Genomic DNA, 10,937 nt, shown 5'->3' with positions numbered 1-10,937 from the left:
ACACACACACACACACACACACACACACACACACCCCAAAGAACAGGTTTAGATCTCGGGAAACCTTTGTTTCTTAAAGCTGGGCGGCTGCTCCTGCAGGGAGATTTGGGCTCTGGACCTGGAGTACTGAATATAGTGTTTTTCCTCAGGGAAAGCTCTGCAGAGTTGTTTGAAAAAGTTTCTTTCTTTCTTTTTTCCTTTTTTTTTGGTTTTTCGAGACAGGGTTTCTCTGTAGCTTTGGAGCCTGGCCTGGAACTAGCTCTTGGAGACCAGGCGGGTCTCGAACTCACAGAGATCCGCCTGCCTCTGTCTCCGGAGTGCTGGGATTAAAGGCGTGCGCCACCACCACCCCGCAGATTGCTGAAATTTTAATGCCAACTGAGCTACAGAAGACCTTTTCTCAAAACATTGTTGATGTACACCCGTCATTCCAGAACTCAGGAAGTAGAGGCCAGAGGATATGCTGGGATACTTGAGACTCCTCAAACTGTCTCCCAAATAAAAAGTATTCCAAGATTGAGGTATATTTTGGGAGTATCAAACCCCAGTAATGAAAATTAAAATACATTTTTTCTCCACCTTTTCCTAATGCCTCTCTGAATTCCACACAATGTCTAGAAACCACAAAAACGTTTTAGACACCCGTTGTGTTGTGGGTGTTATGAAGCTTCCCCTGTGATTGTTTTTCTAACAAGGGGACTATTTTATCTGGATTTAGAAGAGCCACTTAGAAAACTTGGCAGTGAGGGACTCTGGGGTCTGTGGTTGCCTGACCAATTCTAGAATCCTCTAGGATAAAGTCTAGGAATTTTAACCCTGTTGGGGCCACAGAGAAGTTGGGGGAGCAGGCAGAGTGAGTCTCAACCCAGATCTCTTATATTTTTATTTTATGTGCATGGATGTTTTCCTGCAAGTATGTCTGTACACCATGTGCATACCTGGTACCCACAGAGGCCAAACTCTACTTACAGCCTCTTGTGAGTCACCACACTGGTGCTGGGCCTCAAACTGCGACCTCTGGAGTCACAGCCAGTGCTCTTACCCAGGAGTCACCTCAGCCCCAGTGTGGATCTATTCAACACAATAATCTAAATTGTCAACCCAAGGGGCATAAGTTAAGTTCCTTTAATACATATATGTATCGCCGGGCAGTGGTGGCGCACGCCTTTAATCCCAGCACTCGGGGGCAGAGGCAGGCGGATCTCTGGGAGTTTGAGGCCAGCCTGGTCTACAAGAGCCAGTGCCAAGACAGGCTCCAAAGCTACAGAGAAANGAGAGATGGCTCAGAGGTTAAGAACACTGACTGTTCTTCCAGAGGTCCTGAGTTCAATTCCCAGCAACCACATGGGGGTTCACAACTATCTGTAATGAGGTCTTGTGCCCTCTTCCGGCCTGCAGGCAGAAATACAGGCAGAACAATATATACATAATAATAAAAAAGAATATGACAAATATAAAAAAGATGTATATGTATGTATTGGTATAATAAGATATGTATGTATTGTGTATAAGATATATATGTATTGTGTATAATAAGATATATATGTATTGTGTATAAGATATATGTGTATGTATTGTGTTTAATAAGATATATATGTATGTATTGTGTTTAATAAGATATATGCATGTATTGTGTATAATAAGATATATATGTATGTATTGTGTATAAGATATATGTGTATGTATTGTGTTTAATAAGATATATATGTATGTATTGTGTATAAGATATATGTGTATGTATTGTATATAATTTGGTGTAAAAGTGAAAGACCTGGATAAATCCAGACCCCCCTAGCAAGAAAAAATAGAGCCAAAAATCTAAGCAGGGAGAGAAGAATCAGAAATCTGGGAATAGCCTGTTCATTTTCACAAACTAGCTGAAGATAAAGTTAGATTGTAATCTTGAAGTTAGATTGTAATCTTGAGAATAATATCATCACTGGTATTTTCGGAATTTTCTATGACGTCCTCCCTACCCCTTTGGATTTCTGCGCTGTGGTTTTTTCCCTTAAAAACCCCTTCTCCCCTCCCAGTTACTGGGGTCGAACTCCTCCCCTGTGTGTATTATGAGTCTCAGCCCCAGTGCACTGGTTCCTGTTCTGTCAAATAAACCTCGTGTGGTTGCAGCAAGGACGGTCTCTTGTGAGTTACTGGGGGTGGGGGTTCGTGTTATCCCGAGACTTGAGTGAGAGTCTCCCCACACGGGGGGGGGGCTTTCAAAAATAAAAAAAAATACAATTCATTGAGTCTTTTTTGTTGTTGCTGTTGTTGTTTTTCGAAACAGGGTTTCTCTGTAGCTTTGGAGCCTGTCCTGGCACTCGCTCTGTAGACCAGGCTGGCCTCGAACTCCCAGAGATCCGCCTGCCTCTGCCTCCCGAGTGCCGGGATTAAAGGCGTGCGCCACCACCGCCGGCTCATTGAGTCTTCATAAACAACAACCTGATGCTGTGTTTCCGTCATCTCTTACACTCCTACACAGACCTTTTTCCATCCTCCCTGTTGGAGCCCTCTCCCCATTATTTTGTTCCCCATTTCTCCCGTTTCATGTCACCTGAATCCCGCTGTTCCTACTCCCATCCCAAGACCCCCGTGCCCCAACTCATGGTCCCGGTCACCCTTTTCCAGTTTCCGCGGTTACTACAGGCTGTGCACTCACATCCGAAGATTTGGATGTTTGTCTTTCAGGGTCTGGGTGACCTCACTCAGTGTGATCCTTTCGCGTTCCATCCATTTTCCTTTGAGTTTCCTGTTTTTCATTCCGGCTGAACAGAACCCCGGAGTGTATAGGCACCATGTTTTCATTAGCATTTCGCCAGTTGGAGCTTTTCCTTTTCTTAGTCATTGTGAACATAGCAGCAATAATGGCTGAACCTGTGGAGTAGGGCGTTGAGTCTTTTGGGCGGATGCCAAGGAGCGGTATGGCTGGGGCGTGTGGGAGATTCGTCTCTGGCTTTTTGGGACGTCTCTGCACTGATTTCTGTCACAGCTCGAAAACCAGTTTGCAATCCCGACAACGGAGCATGAGGGTGCCTTTCCTCCAGGTTCACCTCCAGCGCGCATGCGTTCTCTGACTGGGGCCGTAGGTTGAAAGTAAATGTCGCTGTAGACACTCCACGTTTAGGACTGAGGACTCAGGTGGTTTGAACCGGATCCGCCCTGGAGGCTCCTTTCCTACAGTCTAGCTTCCACAGTTCGAGAAAATGCTACGGCAGTTGCCAAGTTCAGGAATTAGACAGTCCACCTGGCTGAGACACGTATGAACCATGGTGACTAACAGGTCATGACATCCTTAAAGGTGCTGCAGTAAGCGGCACTTAGGTGTCTATGGCAACCAACAGCTGTCTAATTGTAAGGGCCACTCCACAGGAGAGGCAACCCTCGTCTAAGAAGACTCTCTTGGTATGGTGGTGCACGTCTTTAATTCCAGGCAGAGGCAGGCGGATCTCTGAGTTTGAGGCCGGCCTGGGCTCCAGAGTGAGTTCCAGCACAGCCAAGGGTTACAGAGAAACCCCTTCTGGGGGTCCGGGGAACGACACTCATTACAGCAAATGGGGACCATTGCAAATTTAAAAACATCCTTTGGCCGGGCGGTGGTGGCACATGCACGTCTTTGATCCTAACACTCGGGAGGCAGAGGCAGGAGGATCTCTGTGAGTTCGAGGCCAACCTGGTCTACAAGAGCTAGTTCCAGGACAGGCTCCAAAGTTACAGAGAAACCTTGTCTCGAATAAAGGAAGGAAGGAAGGAAGGAAGGAAGGAAGGAAGGAAGGAAGGAAGGAAGGAAGGAAGGAGAAAGACATCCTTTGAAGCCAGGCAGTGCAGCACTTGGAAGGCAGAAGCAGACCAATCTCTGTGAATTCAAGGCCAGCCTGGTCTACAGAATGAGTTCCAGGGCAGCCAGGGCTGTTACACAGAAAAACCCTGTCTCGAAAAACTAACTAGATAGATAGATAGATAGATAGATAGATAGATAGATAGATAGATAGATAGATAAAACATCCTTTGAAAGAAAAGGATAAAAATCTGGCCTGCCAGCTAAACCTGTTGCCCAGCACTCTGGAGGAGGAGATAGGAGAGTTAAGAGTTCAAGGTTATCCCTTGCAAAAAAAAAAAAAGAAGAAGAAGAAAAGAAGAAAAAAAAAGGTTATCCCTTGCCCTGTAGTAAGTTTAAGGCCAGCCTGGGCTACATAACACACTGTCCAAAAAATGAAAAAGAAAGAAAGTGCCGACTCGTCATAATGGTTTTTCTTCTCCATGTGAGGCCATAGGACGCTCACCAAGCAGTTCTGATCGGTTACACAAGGGTTGAGTCCTGGACTGGCTGCGCCTGTGTCGCTCAGCCACCTGAGCCACTGCTGAGACCAAGATCAAGTGTTGGTTGCCGGCTATGAATCATTGATGCTGCAAAGATCACCCACACCCTGTGATCCCCATCTTCAGTTTCCTGCATCACCCCTGATAAAGCCCTGGGGAGGGGGTGGCCAGTGTAGGGTCGGGGAAGCCAGCAGCAGGGTTGCCTTGATGACTTTCTGGTCCTAGAGCCCCAGGGGACCCAGCCGCACCTTCCAGGACAATGGCATTCCAAGTCCACGGCAAGTGGGAAGACAGTTGCAGGGAACAGTTCGGCACCTGCCTGCCTTAGTTTTTCAGAGATGGGGTCTCCCTGTGTAGCTGCTCTTCCTTTCCCAGTACTGGGCTGGCAGACACCCCGCACGCCCCACCTGCTGGCACTGCGGGTTTGTTTTATGTTGGGTTTCTTTTTTCTTTTCTCTCTCTCTCTCTCTCTCTCTCTCTCTCTCTCTCTCTCTCTCTCTCTCTCTCTCTCTCTCTCTCTTTCTTTCTTTTAGACAAGTTTTCTCTGTGGTGTAGCCCTGACTGGCCTTGAACTCAGACACCCACCTGTCTCTGCACTACCTCCCAGTACTACCAGCACTAACACTGTAGTTTTTGGTTTGGTTTTTGGAGACAGTGTTTCCCAGGAGAAGCCTGTCTGCAACTTGCTCTGTAGACCAGGCTGGCCTTAGACTCACAGAGCACTCACAGCCTCCTGAGTGCTGGGATAAAGGGGCGCACCGCCACCCGGAAGCCCTGTAATTTGAGGTGCACTACTATGCAGGGTCTCCCTCTGGTGGTATAGATACAGGGCCGGGTCATTCTCTGGATTTTTTTTTTTCTTTTTGGAGACAAGGTCTCTCTATGTAGCCCTACTGCTACCCCTGGGGCTAGCTGCCTCTGGACAGAAGCGTTCCCCAGTGCTGGGATTGTTGGTTTACACACACGTTGCTTTGTCTCTCTTTCCTCTGTTTTGGCGCCAGAGATGAAACCTAGGCCTTCCTAAGGATGATTCATCCTCAGTACTTTGCTTTTATTCTCTTTACATTAAGAAGATGTCTTAGAGAAAACAACAGCAACAACAAAAATGATTTGTGGGGCTGGAGATGGCTCAGTGGTTAGAGCACTGACTGCTCTCCTAGAGGACCTGGGTTCAATTCCCAACACCAACATGGCAGCTCACAACTGTCTGTAATTCCAAGATCTGACACTCTCACACAGACATATGTGCAGGCAAAACACCAATGCATATAAAATAAAAATAAATTGTATATATAAAGAAACTGATGTCCTTGGCTAGGACTGGGGATGGCTTAGTGGGTTGAGAGCTTCATTCATGAAGCCCTGAGGTCCGTCCCCAGCACTGTGTAAACCTGCTCTGGTGGAATGTACCCGTCACCCTGGAACCTAGGGTGTGAAGGCAGGAGGGTCAGGAGTTTAAGGTCATCCTGGATGATGTAGTGAGTTTGAGGTCAGCCTGGACTATCGAGGACCCTATTTCAAAACAAAAACAAAACCACGTCCTTTACACCTGTTGATTATAAAAGTTAAGGTCTAGAAGCCACAGAGGCTCACATGGGGGTATGAACCTCAAAAATTCATCCTGGAACTATCATCTGGAGGGCTCTCCAGGTCCTTTGATATTCTCTACCTTTGACCCTGTAACCAGGAGGCGAGGAGGAGGAAGTGGCAGCTGGATCATTTCCAGCCTGGCTCAGGTTCACTGTCTTATCTAGACATCTCCCTTTTAATAAATTTTGCAAGGCCTTAGAGGGAAGCCTGAGACAGGGCCGTTGCTATCCCCATCTCCATGGCTGCATGGAGACCCAGGCATGCTTGGCCCCGCTCCACCCACTGTTCTGGATGCTCAACAGTCTGCACTGCGGTGACCTGAACAATCTGGGCAGCTCAGAAAAACAGACTTAGTGTGGCTCACATAGTGGAGACTGCGAGGATGGGAGAGGCAGAGTCTTGTGTAGCCCGCCCAGGCAGGCAGTCTGTGTGTGCGCCTGTGCCCTCTCTCTCTCTCTCTCTCTCTCTCTCTCTCTCTCTCTCTCTCTCTCTCTCCCTCTCTCTCTTGTCAGAATGTCAGAGTCTTGTGTAGCCCAGGTTGGCCTTAAATGTAGCCAAGAATAACTTTGAACTCCTGATCCTCCTGTCTCCACCTCCCCGGGTTTAGAATGACTGGTTGTACCACCAGGCCCCCAGGGCTCCCTGTATGGCAGGTGAGCATTCTCTAAACTGAGCCCCAGTCCTAAACGTCCCTCTTCTGTGAACCCTTTAGTCTCAACATTCATGGCCTCCACATACATTTGCTGAGACCCTGTTTCCCACAGAATGACCCATTCTCTGGTCTCTGGTTGTCAGGGATATGGACAGACGAAACCAGATTCGTCCAGGCAAAGCAAGGTGTCTTAGTGAGTAAATACTCTTGCCAAGTTGTCCTGTGACCCTCCACATACTCATGGCATACGACCCTACCCCAAAACAAATAAAAAACCAAACAACAAAAATCTAAAAGCATTTTTTCCAGTGGCCTGGGGAGATTTTTGTTGTTGTTGTGTGGTGTGTGTGTGTGAGTGCAGGTGCGGGTGACAAGCCACAGTGCTTACACGGTGCTCAGAGGATGCAGGAGTGAGTGCCACCTTCACCTGAACACCTGGGTCAGACTCAGGTCATCAGGCTTGGGCTGCAAGCAATTTTGCCTATTCTGCCACCTAGATGGTTGTAAACAATCTGCGAGAGATTAGGATATTCTCTTCTTGGGAACTGAGGTTGGCAGAGAGGGACAGAGACCAGTGCTGGGATCGCCATCATGGGCACGGAGCATTCATCCTGCAAAGGAAACGGTTGCCGTGCGGTCACCCAGCCCAGCCCAGCGCCAGGGAACCCACTTCCTTTCTCTGGATCCCCGTCAGAGCCCCACACTGTGTGGTCTTTTGTGTGGGTCTCACTCAGCACAGTGTCCTCAAGGCCCCTCAGAGCTGTGGTGTCAGAGTTCTCCTGAGGAAGGGCTGAGCTCGGTGTCCACCCTCCATCCCCAGGGCCACATGTGCCAGTTACCAGCGACCACCACAGCTGCTGCTGATTCTGTGTGCCAGGGATGGCCAAGGTGCCAGAGGGTTCCCTGCAGTTTCTAAAAGTCCCTGTGTGAAGTTGGCCAGTTTCCTCAAGCTTGGATGGATGGCCTTGGCTCTAGAGTCTGGGAAACACTATCTGGCTGGGATCTTATAGGGAGGGGCAGGGTTGGGTAGCCTTTCCTGCTGGCCTGGGGGTGGGGTAGCAAATGGGCTGTGTAAATCAGGGGTGGAGGTAGGGTGGGTGACACAAGGGTGGAGAATTCTAAAGGTTTAGGGATTTCCTTCAAAGTTGTAGACAATTAGGAAAGGGCTTTCTTTCTTTCTCTCTTTCTTTCTCTCTCTCTCTCTCTCTCTCTCTCTCTTTCTTTCTTTCTTTCTTTCTTTTTTTCAAGACTGGGTTTCTCTGTAGCTTTGGAGCCTGTCCTGGTCCTGGAACTCATTCTGTAGACCAGGCTGGCCTCAAACTCACAGAGCTCCGCCTGCCTCTGCCTCCCGCGTGCTGGGATTAAAGGCGTGCGCCACTGCAACCCTGCTAGGAAAGGGCTGTCTGTTGTCCTGGTAGACTGCAGAGGTATAGAGGAAGAAGTTCTGAGAAGCCCCTTCCCACTTCCTGAATGTTCTCTGTGGACCAGTGGTGGGCAGGGTCCCTCCCTTCACCACTTAAAACCTTAGTCACCAGCACCTTCTCTCTCTCACTGGGTCTCCCTGGAGCCCTGAGGTTGGAAGGTTAAAAGCCTGAAACTTCCCTTTAGTGGTTCTCCCCAGACCAGACTGCCTGACCCTGTGCTAAACTTTCCAATCCAGTAGAAATCTGAGAAATAGCTGGGCAGTGGTGGCACACGCCTTTAATCCCAGCACTCGGGAGGCAGAGGCAGGCAGGTCTGGATCTGTGAGTTTGAGGCCAGCCTGGTCTACAGAGTGAGTTCCAGGACCAGGACAGGCTCCAAAGCTACAGAGAAACCCAGTCTCGAAAAAACAAAAACAAAAATAAAAAAAAAAAAAAGAAATCTGGGAAATAGCCAGTGGTGGTGTGGGCATGGTGGTGCACACCTTTAATCCAGCACTCTTCATGCAGAGAAAGGTGGATCTCTTGAGTTCGAGGCCTAGTCTACAGAGTGAGTTCCAGGGCAACCAGGAATACACCGAGAAACCTCTCAGAAAAAAAAAAAAAAAGGAAATCTGAAAAATGGGGCATGGATTCCTGATAGTAGCCTGCTTTATTGATTTTTATCAAGGTAATAATTAGATTAAAAACTATTTGCAGTGCTGGAGAGATTGCTTAGTGGTTAGAATATTGTTTGCTCTTGCAGAGAACCCACATAGTGGCTCAAACCACCTATAACTCCAGTCCTGGGGACCCAACGTTCCCTTCTGGCCTCCTCTAGCTATAGACACACCACATGGTACACAGACATCTATATGGGTGAAAGACCCATGTAAATATGATTCAATTTTTTTTGAGAGTCTAAGTAGTCCTGGCTGCCCTGGAAATCCCCTTGTAGACCAGGCTAGCCTCAGTGTCACAGAGATCATGTCATCATGCCTGCCTAAACAAATTGTACTTATAAAGAAAAGAGATACTTTTAATTCACACACCAGCGGCTGGGTGTGGTGTCCAGACTAGTTACCTCAGGTGTCTGAGAGGCTGAGACAGGAGGGTTTCAGTCTTCAAGGTTCTCACACAGAAACCCCCAGTGACGGGCAGGGGTGTAGCTCAGGCACACAGCCCTTGGCTAGCAGGTTTGAAGCCCTGGGCTCCATCCCCAGCAAGGCAAACAAATAGGAAACAAGAAATCCCAACTATAAACATGTCCTTTGGTGGCCTTGTTTCCCTTAGTAGGGAGTAAACGAGGCATCCCTGTCTTCCTTGTGTTCTTCTGAGAGTTTCACTTGGCCAGCTCTGAGGCCCCTTGCACGGGAGTATCACCTTTCCTGTAACAAGCAGGCCAGTGTGCCTCTCAGACAAAGGCCAGGTGAGCCGCCTGTCTCTCCTCACCTCAATCATTCATGAAGACAGCGCTGGGCAGGCAGGGGACAAAGTCAGGCCTGCCATGTGGGATAAATAAATAATACAGAAGCCCGGGGCATCTTTTCTAGCAGGTGTTCTGCACAGGGACAGAGAAATTGTAAAATGGCTGATCACTAAGCCATGGTTCCCCCAAGGTCAGTCTACCCTGAGGAGGACATCTAAGACTCCGGTGGCCTGGGGTGGAGGCTCCCAAAGCTAGGTTCTTTTGCAGGGATGAAAGGCCAGTCACAACCTTTAACTGCTTGCAGTGGCTTTTCGTGACCAGAGGTGGTGGCCTCCACAAAGATATATCCAGTGCTGATCCCCAGAGCCATGGCTGTGGCATGGGGCTTGGGCTATATAGATCAGTGTGAACACTGGTCTGGTGGGGTGGGGTCCCTAGTTCCCTACCTAGTACTGCAGACTCTCCAGATACAATTCGGGGTCCTGAGACAATCTGAGATTAGACAGGCAGGGCTCAGAAAAGGAGACTAAGGAAGCAGTATGAGAATGTTACACCCAAATCCGTGGGTCCCCACAAAAGCCAACAAAGGAGACCGAGTCCTGTATGTAAAAGCCAAGAGCCTTTATTTTAGTCAAGTTTGTGAACTCAGTCTCGCCGCACTTCCAACGTATTGGAATATCTGGAGAGCCCTGAGTTCAATTAGAATAGGGTTTTATAGTAGTAAAGGTGGGGGTGAGGGCTTTCTGAGGTTTTAGGACCCCTGATTGGCTGACATTTGTCTGGGGTGTCCTGGTGACTGTGCGCTGGCAGGTGTTTCTATCTACAGTGCTTGGAACGCCAGGAATTTCCTTTGAATGGTCTGCTCTTGGGTAAGGGTCAGTGATCTCAGCCTGTGGTTTCTCCTGCAGCCCCGCATTGTCTCAGGGTAAACAACTGAGACTCCAGCTTCCACTGAAATTGAAGGATGGCCAGAGTCCCGGGTGATAATGGTTGGAGGAAGTAAAGAACTTCCCTTCTGCCCAGACTTAGATGATCATGGTTGGCCCTCACGAGAACAGGCACATACAGGGATGATGAAACTCCATCACAAGCCCCAGACACTGGAACTCCTGAGTCTGGGAGAGGCAGGAAAGAGACTTCCTGTGCAGAGCTGGGTCTCAGACTTCTGGACTCCAGATGCAGGGCTTATATCTGTGTCATTAGACGCAGCCCAGCATGGGGGACTGGCTTACAAAAGAAAATACAAAACTATTAATCGATTTTTAAAAAATGCTTTGGCGGCAATGGTAATGAAACCCAAGGACCTCCTGCGTGCTAGGCTAAAATCCTACTGCTGAGGCCGGGCGATGGTGGCGCACGCCTTTAATCCCAGCACTCGGGAGGCAGAGGCAGGTGGATCTCTGAGTTCGAGACCAGCCTGGTCTACAGAGCTAGTTCGAGGACAGGCTCAAAAGCCAGTGAAACCCTGTCTCGAAAAACCAAAAAAAAAAAAAAAAAAAAAAAAAAAAAGTAAACTTCGTCGCCCCGCCTCGCACCCCACCCCTACTCCACG

Source organism: Alexandromys fortis, unplaced genomic scaffold (genome assembly GCF_014885135.2).
Source record: "Alexandromys fortis isolate MF-2015 unplaced genomic scaffold, M_Fortis_MF-2015_v1.1 scaffold_221, whole genome shotgun sequence".
Classification (NCBI taxonomy): Eukaryota; Metazoa; Chordata; class Mammalia; order Rodentia; family Cricetidae; genus Alexandromys; species Alexandromys fortis.
The sequence above is the reverse complement of the archived record's forward strand: the minus strand, read 5'-3'. Positions refer to the sequence as shown.